Source organism: Polypterus senegalus, chromosome 9 (assembly GCF_016835505.1).
Source record: "Polypterus senegalus isolate Bchr_013 chromosome 9, ASM1683550v1, whole genome shotgun sequence".
Classification (NCBI taxonomy): domain Eukaryota; kingdom Metazoa; phylum Chordata; class Cladistia; order Polypteriformes; family Polypteridae; genus Polypterus; species Polypterus senegalus.
Window position 1 is genome coordinate 182535423 of NC_053162.1, and position 8230 is coordinate 182543652.

Here is an 8230-nt window from a genome sequence, read left to right on the forward strand (position 1 = left end):
GCGACAATCCCAACACCAGACGCATATGTTTATCGGCCATAACAATGTATAGTAGTTTAATTATAACAAAAGAGAAAAGCTACGAAACGCTAAAGCTGAATATGTAACTGACGCTGCGATTTAAAATGCGGAATGATACGCGGTGATGTGGAAAAACACGACGTGCTAGCAAAAGGGAGAGGAGTTCCAATGTACAGAGCTCGCATCGTATCATGCAGCAGTAGTAATTGATAGACGCTGGTGAGTACAATGTTGTTTGGTTTTTTTTTGCCCTGATGGTTATTGGAGACTAATGGTTAATCGAGTGACGGATAATCGAGGTTTTACTAACTTTTTTTTTTTTAAATTTTGTGAGATTGGCTTAAAACGTTTGAGAACCCCTGCGCTATAAGCGTACGAAGCATGTCATGCACCGCCTCTTCTTTTTTCCCACTTTGACCACTGGTTCAGAGTCCCAGTGAGTCGGGCACTTATAGCCTGGCAGTATTGGGTGGTCCAGATCTAATTCTGCAATTTTCATTACGCTATAACTTAAGTTTATTACATAGAAAATCATCCGAAAAATCCCAGACCATCGAGAAGTGTGCAAACTGATGACATGAAGAATCGTCTTCTCGCCGAACTGGAATCCTCCTCGAATAAATCAAAGTCATCCAGACGATCTGAATCTACATAATTAGATCTGGACCACCCTGTATATCGGGTACACGGCGGCGATTCTGCCATCTTCAGTAACAGGCTTTACACCTGGTGAGCTCAGTGGGGCCAAAACAGGAAGTTCAATTTTTGATTATCAGTGAGCAAAAATAGCGGTCTGCTTTCCGTGCGTAAACGCGTTTGTTGAGAAATCTCAGAGCGGACCTGTCCCCGCTGCTACTTAAAAGAACAAGACATAAGTGAGTTATCCAAAACAAACACACGACGGTTATTTAAAATTAAAGCCCCGCCTCATTTTCTCAGCCTCGCTGCCCCTAGCACACGCCCTCCCGACCCCCGGCAGTATTCATACGTGGCTTGCTCAACCTGCCAGACCGCCTCAATGAAATCTGCTGGGACGCGCATATGAGACGCATCTTTGTGTCTTGACGGCGCCGCATTTCCTTATCCACCCCACCTTGCCCGGTTAAAGCGGCGACAGCATTGGAGACAGAGGTAAGAAGCTTATGAACCGAAATGGACTTCATTGACGCAGCTTACATGGCCATGTTAGTGCAGATCGCCGCGTGAAGCACGAATCACCAGTGGTCTCATAATTAAAATAACCGGCAGCCGCAGGAATGTAGCGCGTGCCATGCGGCAGGGTGTCAAGTACAAAGTAATCCGATCGGAAGGTCTTAATAGTAACAGCAGTGTATCTTTCAGTCGATGGTTATGAATAACACTGATAATGTTGCGCACGGTGTCGATCCGCTCATCCCGTTCAGGAGCACACAGTTAATCGAAAAACAAAAAACTTAAATCGATTATATCGATTATAAAGACACGCAACAACATTTATTTTTACATCTTTGGGGGGCGCGGGGAAGGTATATATTGGGTTGTCTCCCAGGACGGGCAACAAGTCCTTCACTGAGCTCATTCGGAGTCCTGAAACTGCGCCAGCGGGACGCCCTGCCTGCGCACAAAAAGGACAATGCAGTGGCTCAAGCAATAAGTAATGCGCCAAGTAGGTTGCTCTTTACTATCCATCAAGGTAACGTGTGGACTTTTAACATTACCATCCACCCATTATCCAACCCGCCATATCCTAACTACAGGGTCACGGGGGTTAGATGGAGCCAATCCCAGCCAACACAGGGCGCAAGGCAGGAAACAAACACCGGGCAAGGCGCCAGCCCACTTCAGGGCGCGCGCACACACTCACACAAACACACACACACACACACACACACACACACACACTCACAGACACACACGCACTCGCTAGGGACAATTTAGAATTGCCAATGCACCTGACCTGCATGTCTTTGGACTGTGGGAGGAAATCGGAGCACCCGGAGGAAACTCACGTAGACAAAAAGCGAACCCGGCTCTCCTAACTGCGAGGCAGCAACGGTTATCTATTTTTCTATCAATCATTTCTTCTTTAAACAAGCGCACTTTGAAGCGGCCGCGCTCTCCTTTAGTCACCCGCGCTTTCAGTAACACAACACGGTTGTGGGCGTCCATTAGTCAATACACATTCATGCAAGTCATTTTTGTTCACTTCCTGAAGGAAGCTTTATTGTAAATGATCTTGCATCACTGATTCGCTTACTTTTTGCCGTTTGAACCCGAAGTTTAGTGGATTCGTATTGCTTAACAAAGACATCTGTTGAAATTGTTCATGTCCGGTTTGTGTGTTGCTGCTATTTGAAACGTATATCGCCATGTGCAATTTAATGTATCAGGAATTTGTTAGATTTCTCATACCCCTTGGGGTCCGCGCACAGGGTCAGCCATTGTACAATGTCCCTGGTGCAGTTGCAGATTGAGGACATTGCTCAAGGGTCCAGCACAGTAGGATCTCTTTTGGCAGTAATGGGGATTTGAACTGACAATCTTCCAGACACCATCACAGATGCTTAAAGCCTCAGAGCTAATTTGAATTTGTGTAGATAGCAGTTGAGCTGGGACCACCGGAGCGCTAGTTAATGGGCAGAAAATGCAAAGCTGTTGACCAGAGTTTGGCGAAATCCCTGTTTTTTCAGTCATTTAAAAGAAAAGGATCAGAAACTGAACCAATGGCAAAAAAAATGTGGTGAAGAAGTTGACTAACAAGAAAAGGTTGTATATTTGTGGTTCAGTAAGATGTCAAATGACCAGCTGATGCTGTAAAAACCACATGGGCTGCTGAAGAAGCTGGGGTGGGGTGGCAGTGATGGGTAACTATGGAGCCCCTGAGCTGCTCCCTAAGGGCACATGTGTGACATTAGTGACTCAAAGTGTTGGATTGATTTTGACTTCAGTGTTGATGCCATCTCTTCGACTTCAGTACCGGAAACTAAAACAGTTTAGAAGCAAATAAATGGAGAACTCCAAACCTCCCATCTTCCTGCATCCACCCTGGTTTGCCACACAATCGCTCACCTCTGTGATGTGCTGTGCCATTGCAGCACACTATGCACCGCTTCCTACTTGATAACAGTGTAGTCCCAGTTACACTGAAGCAATGGGGTGGTGGGCCCCCTGTGAAGTCCTGATCCCATCAAAACAATAAATCCCTCGTGAAGTTCTGATTGTGTTATTGTTGTGTAGTTTAGGTTCATGAAAACTATGGAAAGAGGTGTTTTTTTTTCTTCCACAACTTGAAACAACGAGTGTCACTTTTGGGGGGTTTAGAGGGGGACTGAGAGGAAAGCTGATGTTTACTTCAGGTACTGAAAAATCCAGAAATGCTGGTTCTGTACCATTTTAAAATTTGGGATTTTCGGTACTTTTCCTCTTCCTACTCCTGACTGGCTGGCATGAGAAAAAACCCACATGTAACATAATGTTCAGCTCGTCTTAATGTCAGTTATGCATGATGTCGAGCTTTTTGGGGTTCCCCTTATTTTTGGATTTGTACTTCCAAGAAAACCCTCATCTGTAGGTCCTTTCCAGACTATTTATTCTGCAGGAAGTTCTAGTCTTTCTAAGACAAACGACATGTTTCTAGATCTCGGACGCTCCCTTCCTTCAACTGTCTTGGCGTTAATTAAACAAGAACAACATTTATTTCTATAGCACATTTTCATACAAACAGTAGCTCAAAGTGCTTTACATAATAAAGAATAGAAAAATAAAAGACACAATAAGAAAACAAAATAAGTCAACATTAATTAACATCGAATAAAAAAGAAAAAAGAAAAAATAAAATCTGTAGGGATTCCAGACCATGAGACCACCCAGTCCCCTCTGGACATTCTACCTAACATAAATGAAACAGTTCTCTTTGGATTTAGGGTTCTCACGGAAGGACTTGATGATGATGGTCACGTAGACTTCTGTCTTTTAATCCATCCATCATTGTTGGAGCATCATGATGCTTTGAGTAGGTGGAGGTCACCACAAAGAAACCGGAAAAAGAAACAGAAGAGAGAGTTGGGGTCAGTAACGGATTTTAGAGCCACCATGAATAGTTATTTTGAGGAGATTGAACATACAGAGTATCAGGATTAAGTTAAATTACGATTAAAATGAAGTTATAAAAAGGCCATGTTACAGTAATGTGTTTTCAGCAGTGTTTTAAAGTGCTCTACTGTATCAGCCTGGCGAATTCCTATTGGCAGGCTATTCCAGATTTGAGGTGCATAACAACAGAAGACCGCCTCACCACTTCTTTTAAGTTTTGTTCTTGGAATTCTAAGGAGACACTCATTTGAGGATCTGAGGTTACGATTTGGAATATAAGGTGTCAGACATTCCGATATATAAGATGGGGCAGATTATTTAAGACTTTGTAAACCATAAGCAGAATTTTAAAGTCAATCCTGAATGACTCAGGTAACCAGTGTAGTGACATCAAAACTGGAGAAATGTGTTTGGATTTTCTTTTCCTAGTTAGGATTCTAGCAGCTGCATTCTGCACTCGTTGCAAATGATTGATGTCTTTTTTGGGTGGTCCTGAGAGGAGTGCGTTACAGTAATCTAGTCGACTGAAAACAAACGCGTGAACTCATTTCTCAGCATCTTTCAGTGATAAAAGAGGTCTAACTTTACTTATGTTTCTTAAGTGACAAAATGCTGTCCTAGTGATCTGATTAATATGTGATTTAAAATTCAGATTACAGTCAACAATCACCCCTAAGCTTTTTACGTCCGTCTTGACTTTTAATCCTAATGTATCCAGTTTATGTTTAATAGCCTCATTGTATCCATTATTGCTAATCACTAAGATTTCAGTTTTCTCTTTATTTAACTTGAGAAAGTTACTATTCATCCATTCTGAGACACAAGTCAGACATTGTGTTAGTGAATCAAGAGAATCGGGGTCATCAGGAGCTATTGATAAATACAGGGGATATGTTGGACATGGCAGAGCACTACAAATATCTGGGGACAATCATTGATGACAGGCTGAACGTTGATCTTCGCACAGAACAAGTCTGTAAGAAGGGACAGGAACGGTTCTCCTTTCTTCGCAAACTCTGTTGTTTTAAAAGTGACCCATAGTGACCCTTTTTTTGTATAATGTCCTTTAATGAATCTGTTATCACATGTGCTTTTATTTATTTATTTTTTTTTGTTTGTTGGGACCACCAGGGGGATACACAACTCCTCAAACACCAGACACAACAGGCACAGACACAAGTTCAAGCAGAAGATATGTTTATTACCTGTGGGAAACGCTTCTCCTTCGCTCCCAATGGCAGTAAGTACAGTCCTACGCAACAAACCACTTTGTCTTCTCACGGTCTCTTCCTCTCTCTACCGCCTCCACTCCTCCCTCAAGCTTTGTTCTCTTCCTCCCTACTCTACCTCTTTGAATGGAATGAGGCATCACCTTTAATAGAGCACCCAGAAGTGCCCCAGGTGTCTGGGCGTACTTCCAGGTGTGGTGGCACTCCTTCATAGGAGGGCTCATCAGTTCCCCATCTTCCATGTTCCAAACCTCTGGCACCGTAACAAGCCAGTGGGACTTCCCTCTGACATCCGAGGAGCGAGAATTCCCCCGTTCAAGTTCACTCCCCTGGTGCTCCCATCACAGAGGCGTCCCGGTCAGTAAGAGCCCCAGCCGTCTGTCACAATGGTCAGTCTCGGCATTCAGAAAATAAAACATCTTCACGACATTATAAAAACTAGCAGAGACTTTAATGGTTTGCGTCAGCCCTCCGTCACCGAATGGACTCACAAACAGGTTGGGGAGAGGACCGACATGATTGTGTCACACAGACGCCATCTTTTCTTTAAATTTCAGTTGTTGTCATCTGGCTGCAGTTTCAGGTTTCAGATGGCAAAGAGCAACAGATTTAAGAAGTTGTTTGTCCCCAGGGTTGTAAGCAATTTAAATTCTGTTATTTATAGGGCTGCTGTTGAATGCCAAATAATTAATCCTTGTCTTGTGTACTGTTAAAGGTAATTATAAGTCTTTGTATTAATCTTGAGTGCGTGTATTTAGGATTAGTTTAATCGTCCGCTCTTGTGTCTTTGCTTATTTTCTTGTATCTTTGTAACAATGTCTTACGGGTTCGTATTTTCTTGCTGCAAACAAATTTCCCACAAGGATAATAACGTCCACCTAACCCTTATGATGAAGAGTAAAGCACTAGGCATCTTCAGCAAGAAACGGTCAGAAGGACATGAAGTTGGGGAGTCCACATCCATCGACTCCTGGGGTTCACCCAATAATAGGACCCAGGGGGCCAGAAAAATTGGGGATTGCTGCTTTCGGCATATGGAGTGTCGTCGCCTGCTGTTTTGAGGTTGCTCATCATGAATACAATCATATTTGTGATATTTGATTCTTTACTGGTGGCCCAAGTCCCCTAAGTGTCACTCCCAGAAGGGAAAAGTGACAAATTTCAAACATAAGCATGTGGGGTATCGTTTTAGACTACATCGAGGTCAGTGATAGGAATTTGATGTTATTTCTGACTTTTGATCCTTTTACTAGCCCCTAACGGATCTCAATCAGAAGGTTACAAGTGACAACCTTCTATTACAGTCAAGAATATTTAGACTTCAGACATTGAAATCGGAGCACCCATTCTTAATATTTCAAACATTTGACGCAGCTCTTCTTGATAATTCTGTACTTCTACCACATGGAGTAAATCATTACAATTCTTATGAATACCCCAAATTAGAGCGGCTAAAATATGTTTTTGTTTCTGAGATCAATAAACTGTTTCCCATGGAGGACGCAAAGATATTACTTGGCAGTATAAGCACAATTTATAATTCAGTGGAAGTATAGTACCTGCAAGCAGTGCCAAAGGAGCTCTCGATGGCATCGTGACATAGCAGTGTGACACAGTGAGTGCATGAGGTGTTGTTTAAAGTAGCCTAATTTATGGGTGGGTGGCTTTGAGGTCGGTATTTGTTTGCTTTTATTATTTACAACAGGGTTTCTTAAACTTTTTTTTTTTTTCTCTCTTCAGGCTTCCGTATCTTATTTGTATTTGTTAAGTTACTGTATTCATTACAATTTATGTTGCTAAGTACTTTGATGACCGCATTACTGTATGTGTATTCTATACGGTCAGAAAAGTGTATGTCGCAATCTACGTTTCCATGTGCAAAGAGTCTAATCTCAATGATAAGGATTATTGCTAGTACTAAACCACAAGAACACGATGACAGCATGAATAATGGAAATTTAAAAGAACAAAAATTGTACAAACCCAAAGTGTAACCTAACTGCCCAGTTTTTGCCCGATTATCACTAACTGACAGACGGCTGCAGAGCCAGGGGCATGACAGGGGCCCCAGGCCCACAGCCCGACAACAAACAAAAAATAATTGTAAGTCGGGGCCTGGCCGGGGGTCCTACGTGGATGCATAGTTCAAGTATGCCTAAGGAACGTCCCAGTAGTGAAACAGGACAAACTTTAAAAATCAGTTCACAAACGGGTATTGCAAGGTGCACTCCAACATGTGGTGAGAGGTTGACCCACTATACAATACATTACAATACAGTTTATTTTTTTTATAGCCCAAAATCACACAGAGAAGTGCTGCAATGGGCTTTAACAGGCCCTGTCTCTTGACAGCCCCCCAGCCTTGACTCTCTGAGAAGACCAGGAAAAACTCCCAAAACAAAACCTAGTAGGGAAAAATGAAAGAAACCCTGGGAAAGGCAGTTCAAAGAGAGACCCTTTTCCAGGTAGGCTGGGCGTCCAGTGGGTGTCAAAAATAAGGGGGTCAATACAATACACAGAACAGATCAAATCCTCAATAAAGTATAAAAATTTTAGAAGAATGGAGCAGAATTTAACAGTAGATTATATCCCATAATATGATTTGGATTTTTTTTTTTAGAGTCCTGGAGACCTCATCCATCAAGCTGCCTCCCCCATTTGGCCATTCCATAGCTGAAACAGTGCTGGGCCCCTCTTTCCCATGATTCCTGCGATCCTCCATCAGAGATGACTTTACTTTTGGCAGGCAAAACAACTTGGCAAGTGGGCCGTGGGCACCAAGTGCCACATTTGAGTACCGAGAAGAGAAACCGAACAGGTGAGGGTTATTCTCAAATTCTAATTATCATGTTACTTATGTTTTAGTGCTAATGACTGACAACAGAGATGCAGTCTGTACATTAAATCAG

At 42.6% G+C, this 8230-nt stretch overlaps 1 long non-coding RNA gene across 1 annotated transcript; it reads left to right on the forward strand.

The window, feature by feature from the left end:
• The first annotated feature begins 1018 nt into the window (after positions 1 to 1018).
• On the forward strand, positions 1019 to 7981 carry LOC120536095. Its single transcript, XR_005635011.1, has 3 exons — positions 1019 to 1152; positions 5224 to 5332; positions 7942 to 7981. It is a non-coding gene; the product is annotated as an uncharacterized LOC120536095 (long non-coding RNA).
• Positions 7982 to 8230: the final 249 nt, after the last annotated feature.